Raw genomic sequence first — 19,369 nt, forward strand, 5'->3', positions numbered from 1 at the left:
TAGAGCTCTTTCATTTGAAGTGCTCCATCGCTGAAATGTACAACTCTTGATAGAGCAGCAGTCTGCACAGGCTTGGCCAACCTAGATAGGACCTCTGTCATCCTGGCAGCCTAGGTGTACCTCCAGCCAGGGTTTTAAATAGCCCCTGCTGTGATACTTTTCCTGGACAGCGTAGGGGCAACTGCCTATTATGTATACTTCCAGCCCTTTCTACCTGGGAAGTTACTGTGAATCGTAAAGGGCAATCTTATGTTGGAGTTGTAGTTGAAAAGGAATTACATTTATTTTCTCAAACAGAATTGTCAATGTCTCCTGTTTAAATCTTAGAAGTGCAGGTGTATTACATATCCAATAGCCAGGCTGTCAGCGACAAAATCATTAAAAATGTAGAGCAAAATAAAAAAAGCAAGCCCAGGCAAAGCCAATAGATTGGGTGTTGGCTGCCAGCCTTTTGACTTTGTCGATTATCTGGGTTTTTTTGTAATGGTTTTTGTAAAACTTGATTGCTGAATGAGGTGCCTGCCCATCAAAAATACATACTTTAAAAAATATTAAAAGCAAAAATATGTTTTGGTCACAAACACCACACAATACCACAGTAGTCCGTAGCAGTGTAGGGAACTACTTTGTGGGTGGATGTGCACCTTATGAAACATCAGAATACCATAACTCCCAGTAAAGGTATTCAGTGGCTGAAGCGGGCTGTCCCACTGCCCAATCCTGTATGTCAGTGGTTCTGAACCTGTGGTCCACTAATCCTACTCAGGTGGGATGCGACTGCTTACAATATTAAATAATATTGACAGATTAATGAAGTGTATATGAAAAAAGAAGCAAATATATAAAACTGAACATTTTAAAACTTTCTGTAAACGGGAAGGAATTTGAAATTGAAGGCCAAAAATTAAGTTAGCATTATCAGATTGATTTGTGGGAGCAGTGGAAGTGCATCAGAAGGAATATAGTATGGACGATGAGTGGGCTCAACTGAACTTAGGAAAGTTACATCCTTCCTATTAAAATTAAAGAATGTATGTGTGTGCGCAGTCTTTGTTAACTTGAAAGTCCAGCGTCCACTCCTCGGACAGTCATGGGCGGCCGGGGGCGCACAGCTTTCATCCGAAAGTCTGATCACAACAGCAGTCCAGGGGGAGAGGTCCGAGCCCCGCACAGACACATGCTCTGTCCTGAGGGGCCCAGCTACAATCAGCTTTGAGATCTTCAAAGCCTCGGGCGCGATCAAATGGCAAAGCCCCGAGACAGGAGGAGACACAACATGCACCCCCCTCATCTGACCCCCACACTCCCAGCTCCTCCTAACACAAGGTCCTACCTTCACCTATCCTCCACGGTCCCTTCACTCACCTACTCATTCTACCAAGTAATAAACACAGAGCACGTCTAACCCCACTCACCCGACCCTATTTCACATGAATAAACAACTCGAGCCCCGAATTTTACTCGCGCGTCCCTTCTGAACACACAGCCCATACTCGCCTCCTTTCTCTTTAAGAAACTGACAAAACACTGCCTGCTTACACACCAGTCTCTGCTGTTCTCTTAGTCACATGCTCCCCAAACCCCCAATTCCATCCACCCTCCTTCACCACCTAATTACTTTGCCCTCATTCTACAGTCGACCATTAATTTATTTCCTCGGGCTACAATACAGGTACTCCTACCCTAAAAACCCCAACACACTGACCCACAAATGTCATCTTACAGTACCTCTCCACCCAGCCCCCCTTCCCCTCTGCAAACACTGATACAACTTCCACCTCTGCTGCCGGGCGCGGGTCCAAGCCAGGTCCAGCGCCGACCATGCAAGGACGAATGCCACTCTGTCTAGGAGTACTCAAGCGCCCCGGCCAGCACCGTCCTGCACAAGTTCCCTGCAGCAGTCCGCGGGCAGACAAGCAGCGCAATCCCCGGGCTCCTCTCGCACACACGGTCCGCTTACCTCATATAGAAGGGCGCCTTTTATCAATCCGTTTTACTCCGTGGATGCAGCGGCTCCCACCAAAATAATCTTCCACAGTGTATGCAGCATACGGGGCAAAAGCGGATTCTGAGAAAACGTTCAAAAACGTGGTGTCGAATTGCGATCCGGTGACTGCAACCCACCCCTGCAAAACACACGTTGAAAATGACCAAAACATGCCGTCCCAAAAAAAAAAAAACATCCGCCCACCGCCAGAATGACGTTTACAAAGGGGCGGAGAGCGAAAAAATCACCGGAACGCCCACGAATCTGCTCCGGCAATGACAGACAGATCTCTCTTCCAATGGCTAGCCTCCATTTATGGAGCTAGCCAATGGAAGAGCAGGCGGGACAAAGCCCCCGTACTGTTCTAACAAAAGTTTTCGCCTGCACGAACGCTGCTGCGCAGCGGACTCCAGGCGAAACCTAATGACAAAATAATGAAGTAATACTGTCACAAAATGTGGCGCATTACGCATAATTTGCCTTATCTTTCCGCCTAATTTACTCAACCCTGCTGCATAATTTGTCTCTCCCCTGCCGCATAATACCAATAGTCCTTGTTATAGAGTGGAGCAAAGAGAAGTCTCAATGACACAACTACAAACTAATGGGTAAAGTGGGCTAGTTGAAACCCCAGAAGTATAATATACATATAATTGAAATAAAAATCAGAAAGATCACTTTTAATACAAGACCTAAAAACTCAATCCAAAGTGGTAAAAGGCTTTCCGTTTTTCTCTAGAATGCTTCCTAGGCTCTTCCTCCTTTGAAGTTAAGTAGGCTCTCCTTTTCCTCAAAGCTTGAACAGCCAACAAGTTAGGCCGTTTCCCTGGGATTTCCTGCAGGGAAGGGAACCGATTTAAAGAAAAGATCATTTTCCAGACTATATCCGAAACCCATTGTGTCCTACTCTATTCCCTTTTCCCACTCATGCAAACTACTTGTTTGCAGTGAAGATGAGGGAAGGTTAAAGAAAGATCCCGGTCTCCAGCTAATGTCCCCCTCACTGAATAGCACGAGTCATTATCTAGGGAGGATAAGCCCTACTGTTGTCAATCCCCCTGGAGGTGGTCCCCTATTGTATGGTGTCATAATAAGCTCCATCTTTCTCCCATGTACCAGCTTGCAATTGCTCTAGAGCGTCTCCCCTTCCATCAGCTCGCAGACATGGAACATGGTGTCCTCCCTCCATGGAGTGCATGAAAGCGTGACCAGAAGGAAAAACAGCGTTCTATGTGCAACAGGTCTGAGATCCTGCACACAACAGGTAGGTGAGCAGAAGGAAGACAAAACAGTTTCAGTAAATAGTACCTTATGACTAGTAGTAATGCCCTCAGAATGGTGGCCTTCTAACCCTCCTTATGGAGTCACCCACCAATTGTGGAGGCCCACAGGAATCCGTGGTAGTTCACACTATAGGTGATTCCCAGAACGCACAGGCATTGGTTACCTCTGAGGCATTCAGGGTTTAAGTCCCTTGTTCACATTAGTTCTCATGATTTTTTCCATAACTAACATGGTAACACTTCCTACTGTTTATAGTTAACACTTCTGTCTACATTCTTTACCTATTTTCCGTTATTAGTTATTTTCTCCAAAATTATGTGCTTTATGAACGACAATAGAAAAGGATGAAATATTTCTTATTTTTTTCTTCTGGCTTGTTTGGGTTTAGTGATGTATGGTACCTGGTGTTTTTATTAAATGTAACCATCCAAAAACGTTTGTTAAAACTTTTTTGGGGGATTCTGCCGTCAATCCTCATTTATGGTATCGTCAAATGTGACACATAACTTGGCTCGTGATTCCTCCGTGTCCAGTATGGAGGCTTCAACTAGAACAGAATTTTACTATTCACATACAAAGAAGTAACTCACTTTGCATAGCAACCACCCTTTTTTCCCAAGATTTTATATAGCGTGAACTTGACCCGAAGGTATCCGGTATCAGAGCGCTTTACATTAGTACCAGTAATGTTACACAAGGACACATTCATTTTTGTTAAGCATGGGGAGATTAAGTGATTTGCCCAGAATCACAGGATGTTAAGCATCATTGTCGAGACTCAAACCGGTTCCCTAGATTTGAGATTGACCACCCTAGTCCTGTTAGGCCACATCCTCTCCACAAACTAATTCCCTCCTCCCACGAGTCCGACTTTATCAGGTCAACTATTTATAGGACCTTCTTGTCACTTCTGGTGAGTGAACTTAAACTGCAAAGGAACAGGTGATCTGTTCATTCAGAAAACGAATAAGCAAGAAAGGCACCTTTTTAGGTTTCGCTGGAGAAAGGAGCCGTTAGGCTCCTCCTCCAGAGAAATCTATTGAGTACAGTAAGCACTATGGAACACGCCCCCCGTCCCATTGGCTAGCTCCATAAATGGAGCCTAGCCATTGGACGAGGGGCCTGTCCATCAATGCCGGACCAGACACGGGGGCGTTCCCGAGATTCTTTGGCTTTTGCCGACGTCACGCGACGCCGGGAACGCCCCCGAGTCTGGTCCGGCCGGGCCGTGCTTGCTGCTGTCCTGCCTTGTGTCCCTCCTCCCGCCGTCCCCACGTTTCCCGCCTCCCTCCCGACGTCCGCCACGTTTCCCGCCTCCCTCCCGACGTCCGTGACCTTTCCCGCCCCCCTCGTCCTCTCCCGCCCGCCCCCCGAGCCCTGTGGGAGGCACTAGGACCCAGGGCCTGCTCGATCCCCGTTCGGGGGTTTCTTCAGCCGGCCGGCCAATCCTAGCGCGGCCGGCCGGAAGTGCCCGCCCCCCCCCCCCCGCCGCCCGGGGGAAGAAGGAAGACGGCGGCCCACAGGAAGTATGGCGGCCAGGCTCAGCCATCGGGACTCCATGGGAGGGGGAGAAGCCGCGCCTCCTCCCGGGCTCCTCCAGCAGCATTGGCGGCGGATCGGGGTGCGTGCTTGAGTTGCTGCCAGCCGAGAGCGGAGGAGGGAAGCCCGACTCGCCCAGCATGAGCCACGAGCCCTGTGGGAGGCACTAGGACCCAGGGCCGCATGAAGGACAACAGGTAACCATTATTTGAGCCACTGCCTACGCAGGCGTAAGAGGGCTCCAGTTAGCCTTGTTGATCTGAGAGACGACACAAAGATTCCTAGCCCTGGGCAGGGAGCCCACACTCCATAGTGCTGTGGTTGTGCACAAAGGGAATGACTTGTTTTTTAAATGACCTGGGTAGTGTTGTGTGCTTGCATTCAGGTTACGCCACGAGTCTGGGTGCTTGATTTTAAGGAAATCCACATGGGAAATATTTACTTACAATTAATCTACATTAACATACTTTACATAGTGATTATCCTGAAAATTGGCACGCCTCCAGCTCTTCTGGACGCATAGTGGTCCTCCCGGGTATCAAGCAATGAGTCTGGCCTGCGTGATTATGAACCTTATAATTCTCAGATGCCTCCGTTCTCACATAAGGGTCTTTTAAAAGTGCAAATGAAACAAAACTGTTACAAAGAAAGCCCAACTTTACTCGTATCACAGCTTTGAATGAGGACTACCAGAGGCGCTGCAGTGCTTTTTGTGGTGCCAAAGTATCATTGACTCACTTCTTCTCACCATATTTCCATCCCTGGGATTTCTTTTCACAAAGCACCATTACTTGGCAAGAACTCAGGACCGAAAGGTCCTCCGTGAATCTGGGATCTAGAAATGGTAAGTAAACTGTGTGGGTTACTTCAATTACAAAGAAACGAAATACAAAAATAAATATCCCTGAATGCACGGATTTGCTGACAGAAACTCAGATCAGGCCTTGGAATAATTTTAATTGTGTCAGAGTAATTGGAGTAATTTTGGTAATTCTGGATTAATCTGTGACACGGAATCGCCAATAACTTCACAATTATGCCATCTTGCCTAATTAAGAGTAATTTGGGGGGAATAGGTAAGGAAACGAAGAGTTTAGCGTGCTTCTGTTCTAGCTGTTTTGCATTTAGTGCTATTTTCTTACATTAAGATACATCCTCACTTCCACTTTGGACAAAGGGTTCATTTTGCACTTAAAAAATAGAGCTAAATGCTGGGAGTAACTTGGGGGTAAAAAATCGCCCTCCTAAAAATGTCACTGCTATTAATGGACTGTTGCCTTAAAATACATTCTCGGGTCCATTTTGTAAATCCAAAGGCATTTTAGCACTAAGAAATTAGAGCTAAGTGCCAAAATACTCTTCTCATGTAATTATGCAGCATCTCACATAATTTTGCAGTAATTACGCTACAGCAAAGGATGCAAGTTAGGTCCATCTCTAGTGTTGACTTTGCCATGTCTAAACCTTCGTATAGAGGTCCATTATTAAAAAAAACTCGCACAAACAAAACATTTTGGAATCTGAATTAAGTTCCAGCCTTTTATTTGCTGGCTCTTGGGAAACTAATGCTCAAGTGTATGTATATATACCGGTTTAGGTGCTTTTATGGCATAAAATACAGTGGTATAAAAACACTTATTTCACAGCAAGCCATGAATTATTCAAAATAGGTTAAATTCTGTGTCCATTTGGGGTTATCACAGTGATGGCTCCCAATCCCTCTGCAGATCTTTGCCTTCGCTTTGTCAGTCCCACTAGGATTTTGACGCATGGTGGGCCAAATTATGTCACTAAATCAGAATTATTTGTCAAAAATGTAAATGATGCCGCATTGTCCTTTCCCCTAAGCGTAACTTGTGCGTGTCCTTCACTGCTAGCTTTTAGGGAGCTACTTAAAAAAAATTTTTTTATTAAGAACCCCGTGATGGCGCATGTTTTTTGTTCTCACTCGTGCTTCTCTCTGCTCTGTATTTTGTTCTTCCATCTGTAAGTATGCACCCACCATGCCATTCTGTTGCTCTGTCGCTTGTACTTCTTTCCCCTGCGCATTTTGTTGCTCTCCATTGTGCTCCGTGTTGCTCCTCCACCCGTGTGTGCTTCAGTTCCTTTCACCAAAGTGCTGTGATATAAATGAGTGTGTGTGTAAGTTCACTTGCTCACTATTTATTTTTGTTTTAATCTCAAGACCATTTTCGGATTGGTAAATTAAAAAAAGAAAAGGGGCTCGTATATTTGTAGAGTCGCACTTGCGCGATCGTGCCTGTGAAGACTAGGCATGAGTGCAGTCAGGGGCTGTTCACACCAATATGGCATTGTTCTTGATACTTCATTCACTGGGCTGATTGACCTTGGCAGGTTGGACACGTCCATCCCACAGCTGTTTCTGAAATTGGAGCCTATGATAAGTGCATTTCACATAACGGGAGCAAATGGCTCCCCTGTAATGTTGGAAAGGATGCATGAATTAGTGGTATTGATTGAATTTTGTTAGTGATTCTGGCTGCATAGCCATATTGTTAAAAATATACGTAGCTTTGTATTGATCTACAAGTGTTTTTCTCACCACATGCCATTGGCTGTGTCCTGCTGCATTCCACTCTAGAAAGTGCTTCCATTGGGATGCACGAGGCATCAGAAAAGTGCAAATACTGAAAAGTATATTAAATCATTGTTTTCAAGTTACCTCTATCTCCTGTGTGCGCTATATGCAGAAACCCATCCTTTGTTTTGTTCCAGTATTGGCAAATCCAGAAGGACTAGCTTTAATGTGCTGAATAGCATTTGTGTATGCAACGCATGCAAACTGTTTGTTCGGGCCTGTATTGGCTCATTTAAGCCAGACCTATTGGTGTTGACAGTGCTTATTTTTAGTTGCTTCTGCCACACTTATGTTCACAACTCATCCTGTACTAAGATGGTTTTAGGTTTGCACTGCTCCAACAATTTACCTTCTGCTTCATTGCTGATCTGCTTTCTCCTTGGGCTTGATGTAGTGGTTACAGTATAAAGCTGTTCTGCTGGCACAATAATAGTTTTCTTTGAGCCGTATAAATTAATCGTATGGAATGTCGCCTTAGTAACTATAGATCACTTTACTCCACTCAACGTACCTTCACACAAACGAGGCAAAATGAGATGGAAACATTAAAATAATCGGTATGGGGGTTCATATGTCATCTTTAATCTGCCGGAAATTTTTCACTTTTTCGGTGGTACTTCCATAGAGGGCAGTGGGGTGCTATGTTTGTGTACAAATGGTGTCTCTGCAGTAATATGCCCTGATTAGGGTGAGGTGGGGTGGGGAGCAAGAAGGGGGAAGGAAAGGAGAGAATCAGGTGCTAGAAAAGTTTACGCTATATAAAACTGCATTAAGTAAAATAAATACTTGCACCCATTCACAGCATTATCTGAAAAAGTGTGGGCAGAAGGTGAGGTGGGGAGCTAGAAGGGGGAAGGAAGGGAGAGAATCGGGTGCTAGAAAAACTCGAGGAAGATTACTTCATATAATTCTTTTACACATTGTTTTATTTTATTTTAATTGAAACGGATCTTTGTGCAGTGTGCAGAGTAGTGAGTGTGCAGAGTAGTGAGTGTGCAGAGTAGTGAGTGTGCAGAGTAGTGAGTGTGCAGAGGGAATAGGGAGTGCAGAGGGAATAGGGAGTGCTAGGCACTGCAGAGGAACTGCAGAGATTAAGCTAATGGCAATGTAAATGACACTGCCATTTATTTATCCATTTTCAAAACCAACACATAAATACAAATTTTGTCATTTACAATGCCAATAGCTCTAACTTTTCCAAAGGCGAAACCATTGCATTGTAAATGCTTGTTAAATTTGGTTTTTATCTAGACACATTTGCTGTCTGTCCAAGGACAGAGGTCAAATGTCAGTTTATCTTACTAATTGCTGCTTATCTTATCCTGGAAAATAGTGTTTACTTTTCCTTTTTTTATTACAGTTAGAAGTTTTTGTCAAGGGATCTATCTGACAACCATTGTAAAACAAAAGGCTGTAAAATATCAGTTTATTTCCCCCAAAACACAATATTAAAACAGCTTCTAAAGGCATAGTACACATTTTTCAAAATATATCAGGAATTACGAAAACACATTTTTTGTAATTAAGAAATGTAATGCAAACAGATATAAATAGGAGCAAAACAAATCAGAACACTTTACTTGCAAATGCAAATGAAAAATATTTGCAGAAAATCGATTTCTAAACTTTGTACCATATATAGTTTTATCAGTGGGAATTTTTTGTCAGTAAGAAATTTTAGACTATTAAATCAAATAAAGGTGTTTTTTGTATAGTAGATATGCCCGATCTCATCCTTTGAAACTAGTTTATGGGTCAAAAGTATAATAATTCTGTTGAAAAGATTATTTGTCACTAGACCTGCAGGTCTATTAAGATTTTTATGATTTTTCGAGATCTGCTGGAGTATCTTTCTATATTAAACCCTAGTTGACTTTGATGGCATATAAAGGTTTGCAGACAAAGACTGTATTAGCAATGCAAACTGAAACGCCAAATTGCCAATACTCAACGTATGAATCATTTCCTTAAAAGTCTTTCCTGGGTGCGCATAAGGTCCGACTTATATGTAAAACCCTAGCACGTCCTGAGATACCTCACCATGTATGGTTTTTCTTACTGAAATCTACCTTCTTGTCGATGGAAGCTGCTGGAGACATCAAGGGGCATATTAGCAAGAACCTTGTTAAAATTATCGCCGTTTTAGCGGCAGGAAACTGCCACTAAAACGGGGATAATGGGCTTGCTAATAGGGGTTATAGAATTCCAATGGAAGCCCAGGTTAGATGTGCAGGACATCTAACCTGGGCTTCTATTGGAATTCTTTAACAAGCCCATTATTGCTGTTTTAGCTGCAGTTTCCTGCCTCTAAAACGGCAATAATTTTAATGAGGTTCTTGCTAATATGCCCCCTAGAGTGGAAAGAACTTGGGGGCATATTAGCCAGAACCTCGTTAAAATTATCGCTGTTTTAGCGGCAGGAAACTGCCGCTAAAACTGCGATAATGGGCTTGCTAATATGCGTTATAGAATTCCAATAGATGCCCAGGTTAGATGTCCTGCACATCTTACCCGGGCTTCTATTGGAATTCTTTAACGCATATTAGCAAGCCCATTATCGCCGTTTTAGCAGCAGTTTCCTGCCGCTAAAACTGAGATAATTTTAACGAGGTTCTTGCTAATATGCCCCTTGGGTGGGTGGAAAGTTGTTATTTATGCAAGACTGGTCCGTGTTGAATTCTCCCATCTGGAGTAAGCCAAAAATAAAATCTGTGCTTTCTATTAGGAATATATTTTAAACACACACTTTGCAACAAACACTGGGTCATGGTATGCCCGGATATATGGTTATTGGTTTACTGGCGCTATATAAAATACTAGCAGCCCGCCCCAGCGTTGCATGGGGCAGAAGGGGGCTGGGGGCAGCATTCCAGGCTTGCGTGCACCTTACCTCAGCGCTTGCTCCCAGTCGCGCAAACCCAGGCCCCCGCTCCAGTCCGCCTCACTTCACCACCCCCCCACTACTCTCACTTAAATGTCTGCACCCCCCAGTCCGCCTCACTTCACCGCCCCCCACTACACCAAGCCAGTCTACACGCCCGCTGCAATCCGCTATCCCGCTCCATTCCGCCTCACTTACCGCTCCTCCCCGCACACTTCACCGCTCCTCCCTGCGTTTCTCCTACCTCATGGCGCTGCAGTCTTGCTACGTTCTCCGCTCCTCCATGCGCTGTTGTCCTCCATTCCGCTCCAGTCCGCCTTACTTCACCGCTCTTCCCCGCGGTTCACGCACCTCATTCCCTCCAGTCTCGCTAAGTTTTCCGCTCCTCCCCGTGCTGTTGTCCGCTCCTCCTCGCGTTCCTGTACTCCGTTGATGTCAGCACGCACGTTGTTGGCACACACGGCCGGCGCTACTTCTTAGGGACTACTTTTTTTTTATTGTTTATGTTGGACTTGGCCCTTCTGGCACGTTCACCCCTGAAGTTTTTGTTGTTATATGTAACCTGGGGATGGTGATTCCCACTCTGAGTGCGTGCGAAGAGAGAGAGACCTGCCCTTCCATAGGAATGCATGGGGAATGTATGTGTCCCTGGTAGTTCCCGATGCGTAGGGTGTGCAGGGTCAAGTCTGGTATGTATGAACTCGTGAGATTGAATGCTGCGCAACGGTATATGGCGGCATGAGTGTGTCTAGTGTAGAAGTCCCACTTTTAGAAGTTGGCATATTGGTGGAATGGGTGCCTGGCGTGTGATTGGCTGAGACTGGCTGGTGAGCCTGGCTCCCAGAATCTGGGAGGGTCTGCCCCGGTGGTGAATGGAGTGTTTAGCATGCTGATGTGAGGGAAGGAGCGAGCCTGGGTCTGCTTGTGGATTGACTGTCTGGTTTGAGTGTCCTGAATGAGGCTGGGTTTTCCCCACACAATGCTGGCTCCACCCCCTGGGGTGTGTCTGATGTCCCTAGCCTGGCCAGTGAAAAGAATCCCCCATAACCAGTTCCAGCTGGTTCTCTCCCTGCCTGCCCCTTTAGACAAAGGATGTTGTGTATAAAAAGGGTGCTGTGTCACTCTGAAGACGTTCTTGTTCCCAACTTGAATCTACCAGGGGCTGCTGCTGCTTGGGCTCAGGGTTGGCTTGCCTCCCTGGGCCCTGCCCTACTCCTGGACATCTGATGGCCTTTTCCTTCTAGGGGCTGCTGTGCTCCACCAAAGGTCCTGGACTCCCTATGGACTTTGCTATTTTTTCCATCTAGCGCTTGGGAGCACTTTCTTCTGACCCCCAGCGCTTGGGAGCGCTGTTCGACCTACCTAGCGCCTGGGAGCGCTGGTTCCTGCCCTCTAGTGCTTGGAGCGATTTATCCATGTTAAGAGCGCTGGGAACGCTATACTCCCCAAGCCGGTGCCCACCTGGCCTTTGCCCTGTACTGCGGAGATTCCCGAGCCCCAGCGAGTCCCTACCTCGCTTATCCCCGTAATTGCCATACTCTTCGAGGGAGCCTGGCCCTCGTCATTTCCCCCGAGTCACCACCGCCGGCCCGGGACCCCGTGTGATGTCATCCCCGGGCCGCGCTGGGATTGGCTGCTGACCCGGGATGTGCTGCTGACGACTCCCCGGGCCGCGCTGTGATTGGTCGGCGGCCCGAGGAGCTGGCGAGGCGACGAGAGAGAGCCCGAGAAGGCAGGGAGCGGCGGGAGCCTACTCCGCGCCCCTGCTTCCCCCCAGGAGAACTGCCGCTTCCCCCACGGGGTCCCCAGGAGCGAGAGGGAGCCCCGGAGAGCGAGGAGAGACCGGCGCATCAGACCCGGTGAGTGCTGCACACGGGAGGGGGCGTCGGTGCACATTGCCGGTGCCCGCCCCTCCCCGCGAATGATCCTCCTGTTGTGCTCCGAGGCCCATGGGGGCCCCCAGTGATGCCGGGTCCCCCGAGGGGGGACCCAGCCTGCCCACACCTTGCGTCCTGAGCCCGGAGAGGCTCCACCCTTCGGCATTGTTCGCCGAGCCCGCGAGGCTCGACCCCCAGCCCACATCACGCTTCCCGAGCCCCGAGTAGCTCCAACGTGTCCTTGTGCCCCTGAGCCCCGGGAGGCTCCACCAGTGCCCTTTGTCATCTCGAGCCGGCGAGGCTCCGCCCAGTATCTTGTTTTCGAGCCCTGGAGGCTCCTTCTTGGCGCATTTGTTCCCCTGAGCCTGCGAGGCTCCATCGACGCCCCTCAGCTGCCCAGCACTTCGTGGGCAGTTGCCCCGTGTAGGTTTGTCCCTGGCTATCTGCAGCCTGCCCTGAACATCGTGACATGGGACGCCCTAGCCCCAGAAAGGCCAGCTGGCCTGTGGAACGCTATTGATTAACATTATTGTGATTCTGAGAGTTATTACGTGTTGCCCTGCTGATGGGGCCTCTGTTGTGTCATATACCTTGTCCTTCCGTCCCTCCTGAATATCTGATGTCCCCTGTATGTGATTCCTGGTCAGAGTGAGTTCTACTGCTAGTTCCACGAATCTCCTGGTTGTTATGTGTTGTAGTCCTAGTTCTAGGAAGCTCCCAGTTGATATGTGTTCTAATGCCAGTTCCATCATGTGCATACCCCTGGCAGGGGCCCCTTGGCCCTGCCCTGTACCTTTTCCCTTGTAAACCCTGCCCGTGCCTCTGGCACCTTGTAAAGTGTGTGTTCCTATGTGTCCTTCTTAATACAAAGACTATTTTCATATATACTTTGTGTGGAGTTACTTTTGTGGGAGGCCCTGGATGTTGTTGTTGGTGGGTGCGTGCGCAAATGCTTTACACATGACCTCCGAGATAGGCCTGACTGCTCGCGCCGCGTTACCTAGAGGGTGAGCAGGGGTTGTCTTGACATAGGAGTGGCTGTCTCTGACTGGCTGTGGCGCAAGCCCTGGCCGGCCGGGGGTCCCATTTCCTACAGTTTATTTTTTAAATAACGTTTATTTTTAATTTTTTTTATAGCCTATGTCCATCTACTGGACCCCCCTTTCCAACGCTGTATTGGGTGTTGCGATTGGTGGTGTACTTTTCGAGTTTACCTGGCTCAAAAGACACCGTTCTCTCTTTATAATAGTAGTATAGATATATGCTAGTAAGGATAGGAGCCTACGCCTATTTTGAAGGCAGTGCGGGCAGGGGTATTAATAAATAGTTACTATGGATGTTTAACAAGCATTGGCAAATCCATGGAGTCATTCTTTCACTTTATGAAGAGCTCTGCAGAACAGTGCTGCGAGTGCCTGGTGTGAAGCCTCTGCCAGGACTTTAAAAGCTGTTTCTGCTGCTCAGAGCTGCACTGGCTGCATGTATAGTAAGGAACTTCTTAACAATATGACCAAAACCATGATGTCAAGTCAATGCCACAGGGCAACGATCCAAAAAAAAGCTTGGCCCTGTTTTGTATTCAGATGTTACAAGTGAGACGGTCATTTCTCCTTAGGGAGGGCGCTGCTGATCAGAATGGCAATTTGAGATGAAATAGACTATTATGTCCATAGATTTCAGGCTTGCATAATGTTAGGGAAGGGCTTTTGACTACATTATGCAACATCTACTCGGACCTAAAATGATGGTGAACCTGGCAAAATATTATTGTGACCTACAAGGGGCCTGGACCCTGGAGTGAGGTAAGCTGCTATTTAATCACTGTACATTTATTGGTGTTGCATTAATCAATAAAATAAATAACCTCAGCTACCCACCACTGCTCTGCGTCTTTATTATCTAAGCAGCACCCTGCCTGCCTCATTGCCTAGAATGAGATAACAGAAGCAGCGTGGGAGCAGCATAAAGGGGAGCTCTTGTGATTTCCGGGACTCTACAAAGACACCTTCTACCAACTGCAAGCACCATAGGTTGGGTGAATTACAGGCACCCACAAAGGCTGTATACCCACCTAGTGCCGTGCGTACTGTATGGACGATGGAGGGCAATTTAATAACCAGCACCAGTGGGCTCTGGTTGTTTGAACTGTGAGTCCAAAGGGTCTTGTCATGTGGAAGAACCCTTGACCTTGCAGGATATTCTTGCTCCCTTTGGGTGGACAGCTCTTGTTTTGTTATCTGGATTTATATAGTACATTACTGCCCTGAGGCGTCTAAGTGCTGGATAGGTACTATTCTACAAATAATTATCCTTTCTCCAAAATTAAAATGTTACTGATTTACTACAAGTATTTCATGTACACCTATTTAGCTATAAATAATTTCCCCAGCAGGTTACCACTCACTTACGTTCCCTTGTCCCACTCACTCGGCTGTATTCTAAAATAAGTAAACCATAGTTGTTATTTGGATCTGGGTCTCATGTTAAAATTCATATATTATCTAAAAAGGACTACCAACCCTCCGAGACGCTGATGTAGTTCAGACCATCACAATTAACAATTAGCAAAAGAGCAGTGTAAACCTACCATTTTCACAACCATGAAAACTGGCCTCCATTCAGCGCGAAGAAAGACTAAGAGTGCATGCAAGGTATCCAAGAGAACGATTCATGTTGTATGCAGCAAATCTAAAGCAAATGCGACACGTGGATATGGTCACATGGAGAAATGTTGAACGTTTGGGGGAAATTACAGACCCCATTTCCTCGGTTGTGGAAAATAGTTTACTGTGTGTTTTTTTTTTCTACCCAAATCTTAAAGTGTATGCTTATTCTCACTTTCTCTCAACTTACATAGACATTTTTGTCACTGTCATTGCCGATTTGCAAGTAAAGCTTATCACGCACACTAAGTTTGTCATCTGATCTCTGTTTATTTGCAGGTCGCACTTCCAACCGAGTGCCGCGTGGGATTCATCCTACAGCAGGTAGGATTGCTGTGAATGCACTTTTACCGGTAATGTTCGTGTTCAAGCAAATGTTATCTTAATGGTTCTTCTGTGCAAGGTGTGAGGTTTGCTCTGCCACTGCAGTTCACGTCTTTTGTTTTTTAACACAAAACTAGCAAAACATATACATTCCTGAACATCCATTTCCTGCGGCTTGGGGAGGGTTTGCAAATTTCTTTTGATTACATGCATGTATTGTAATCTAGTAAATAACTTAGGGAAATAATGCTGTCATATTTACAATTAATGAGTAAGTCATCCTAACAAGGGAGAGGCATAACAGCATGATTCTACCTCATGATGATATATGAATCAGATACATTTTTTATGTTCTTACAGTGATCATTTGTTGTAAATATGGAGCTCGTGCATATGTACATGTAATGTCCGTCAAAAGGTTCAGACAATCATTGGGCTACTTAAAAACATCAGAGGAATACCTAACAGCGACTATACACGCCCTCATGGCCGGATCCGAAGGATACACATACAGTAGCCGCAGCATTTTAAGGGTACATTTTCAGGGCTCGAACATGATCTAAATTTAAATGGGGTGACATAAGACGGATATACATACAAGGCTGTGACTTCTTGATACAAGTACAGGGGGAGTGACGTCAGAAGGATACTCCACAGCGCAGTGATATCACAATTCAAGTACATGGGATGTGACATCTCAAGGATACACTAAAGGTTTGTGACATCATGATACAGGTAGAAGGGGAGTGACATTAGAAGCACACACCCACATGGCTGTGATTTCATGATACAAGTATAAGGGGAGCGACTTTGGAAGGCTACACCCACACTGCTGTGACATCACGAAAAATGTACATGGGCTGTGACATCAAGGATACACCACTGATTTGTGATAACATGATACAAGTAGAAGGCGAGTGACATCGCAAAGTTTTGCCTTTAAGGTGTATGGCATCATGATACAAACACCGGGGCTGACATCAGAAGGATACACCTGCAGGCCCTTGACTTTACGTTAAGACCATACTGCTGAAACCTAGCTGCAAAACTCTGGAAAGCGATGAACCGAGACATGTGGTAGTGCTGAAGCTTGAAATCTGAAGTTAAAAAATCGAGACTAATAGGCGTGCTGCATATTTGGCACAGCACATGACACTCTACTTTCTACATCTGAATCGCAGATCCTGGTGAGGCATTTGAGAGCGAAGCAGCACAGGAGGGCCTTCGGCTGACTAGCTGTCTAAATGAACACTGATTGTGCAGAGCATGGACAAACGCAGGGCTTTAAGTGGGCCGAGTCTCACCGGGTCTGAGCACCTGTAGTTTTTTAAGGAGGCCTCAAAACGGGTCTCTATCGGGCTCTGTTTTGTGCCGTGGCACAGGATGTCCGGTTTTTTTTTTCGAGCGTTATAGGGGAAGGGAAATCCTTTAAAGAGAGTCATTTTCTCTCTGGATTTCTCTTCTCTTTTTTAGGAGCAGCAACATTTCCGTGGTGTCACCAGGGATTTATGTGGAAGCTTTTTCAAAAGTATATACAAGCCACAGTTGCTGCTTATTTATCTTTTGTAACTAACAACCATTGACAAAGCCAGAAACAACAAAATACCAGTCGGGCGGCACACTATGTTAAGCACAAACTTTTAGCTTACATGTTTTTAAGCCACGTCCTTAATTACATTGGCCACGCTCCCTTGAGAGACCCCCCAGTTTTTTCATCCCACTGAAAGCCCTGGACAAACCCATAGAGCACAAACCCACTACACAGAGTGCGACTTTGGAGTTGAATGAACAGAACAGTGTCCCCCCTCGCCACCACTTCTCCATCTTGCTTCACCTTGATAAAGGATATAATCAACGGGTAAATTAGATGCTACTATGAGCAGCATACTGACACATGGAAGGCACTTGAACACACAATAGAAGTAGTTGCTCTGGACATGGTACTCCAGAATATTGTAAATTAGCAAAATGTGTCTTGGAGGTCAACTTGGCTGCGATTACATCTTAGGTGACAGAATGGAAGCGCCAGGTGGCATAACTACTAGTGAGCTTTAGATATCTGGAGTACGGAGAAAGGGCAAATAAATCTGCAGTGGATTTTCAGAATGAAGTTAGGGTGTAGGGGGAGAAGATGGAACTTATTGTGTAAGAGTGGCGATCCTAAACCGTGCCAGCCAGAGGCCTTTCAAAATTCTTTACAATTGAGCGAGCACAGATAGTCCCGCTGCGCTGGGACGACCATCCATACTATTGGAGGCACAATTATTAAACCATAGAGACAACACTTGTTGCTGCATGGAGCAAGACATAGCACCATTACACAATAGATGATAGCAATGTGCAACTGTTTCCAGGCTATATGGTGGTAGGCCTTAAGTAAATGATGCAAGTTCTAGATAAGGACATTACGCATTTTTTTAACGGATCCAAGAGAAGCATGAGACTAGGCTGAAAGGGTGGGCAGCAATGAATGGTATCACAAGAGGCAGACTGACAGCAAAGGTGGAGAATTAGACATCTGCTTAGAGGAAGATAGGACCCACTAGATCAGATGCACAAGCCGAGGGGCACAGTGGTGACAGCAGTATGTGAACAGGGTTGGGGACCGAGCTCTTCAACTGTGTCTGACTACACCAGGAACGACAACGATGCAGAGAACGGAGACTCTGGCATGGCCCAGATTCCCATATACAAGCAGATATCTCGCCTTTAACCGCTCCTTTTGTCGTGAACAAAAAGGACAGTCGATTAGGTGAAGATTGTCTAGAGCCGAGTGGTGAAGGCAAAATAATCACTGGGATGCTGTAGTTACTTTTTATCCTGGGTAGGTGGAGTCCAGCAGAGGGGTTTTCAATTAGTAAAGTGGATTCCTTGTCGCTTCCCCCCTTCCCTACGCACCTGACGGGTCTGAAATCTGGGAGCTTGAAGTCTCCTATTATAGTTATTACTGTTTTACTGGGCCTTAGTTAATTATTGTCTGACTTGGGGATGGAAGTGTTATCCAGGTTACCTATTAAATAGACCTTATCTGCGCCACCACTAGATGTTCTCTGAACAGGACACAACTTGGCTATCACAGAATAAACAATGCTACCTTGGAATGTAACCATTGTGGTCAGAGCTTGGGAAATGGCTATAAAATGGAGGGGGAAAACTTATGGCTCTTATTTGGGTCAGACCGAGTGTCCTGTTCATCCTGTTGTGACGAATTGGGTATGCCCTTGGTAGGTACATAGCGTTAGAGGCACGCCTAGATGGTAACCCTAATATTTAAGTTATTGTGACTAGTTACGCCCCAACACACCTTAACACGACTTTTTAGACAACCTAGCAGCACTGTTATCCTATATCCACATGGTCTTGATATTAAATGGTGATTTGAACTATGTGGAAGACAAAGTAATGGATACATCTCGTCCCTTCCCAAGAGGGACCATCTCCCATAAGAATGCGGGACACTTTCATAGCTAGTGCCACCTCACAGATATAATAAATGGCGACAGGAGAAAAACCCATAGACCACATTGTGATCTGGGTATGTAAGCAAGAACCAACAACAATGTCTCAACTGGTGTCAATGAGAAAGGCAAATATACATGCATGTACAAGACATTACAAGAAGGAAAGAGGAAGACTCGTGGTAAGTTTTTAGAAAGTGCTCATGGCATCATGTATTTGAAATAACAATGTATACAAAACAGTTATATCAGCACTGTGGGCATAAATTGCAAAGGCAACCCAATAGGACTTGGTGCCCTATTGTGCTTGTGACACACAAAAAAAGTGACAGCGCAAGTAACACGTGAGAGAAGAGCAAAAGGCGAAATATGACAAGGTGATAAAATATATGTACAAGAATATAAGGTTCAGCAAGAATTCTTATTTACAGTGATTGGTCATAGTTTAAACATTTGTGTGAACCATAGTTGAGTATGCGCCGCGAATTGCGCTGATAGATTGGTCGACGGCGTTTCAATCCTATTTATTCAGGATCATCTTCAGGACCGGGAGTGAGTGGGCTGTCTGACTTAGCTTCCGGAGGGCCAGATACATACCAGATTTTTTAGGATATCTCCACAAGATATATTTGCATGCAATTAATAAAAATGAAATCATTCACACAGATGGTGGGAATCCTGAAAATCTGGCATGGATCCATCCCACCCCAAAAAAAGACATTAATCACTTGTGGGACAGACCTTGTGTCAAGTTAGA

At 45.8% G+C, this 19,369-nt stretch overlaps 1 long non-coding RNA gene across 1 annotated transcript in view; it reads left to right on the plus strand.

Annotated features, from left to right (window-relative positions):
• Positions 1–19,369, plus strand: part of LOC147666414 (uncharacterized) — a 184,987-nt gene that overhangs the window by 101,245 nt on the left and 64,373 nt on the right. The window contains exon 3 of the long non-coding RNA XR_015304803.1: positions 15,110–15,154. This is a non-coding gene — a long non-coding RNA (uncharacterized LOC147666414). The remainder of the gene's footprint in view (positions 1–15,109; positions 15,155–19,369) is intronic.

Source organism: Lissotriton vulgaris, unplaced genomic scaffold (assembly GCF_964263255.1).
Source record: "Lissotriton vulgaris unplaced genomic scaffold, aLisVul1.2 SCAFFOLD_505, whole genome shotgun sequence".
NCBI lineage: Eukaryota > Metazoa > Chordata > Amphibia > Caudata > Salamandridae > Lissotriton > Lissotriton vulgaris.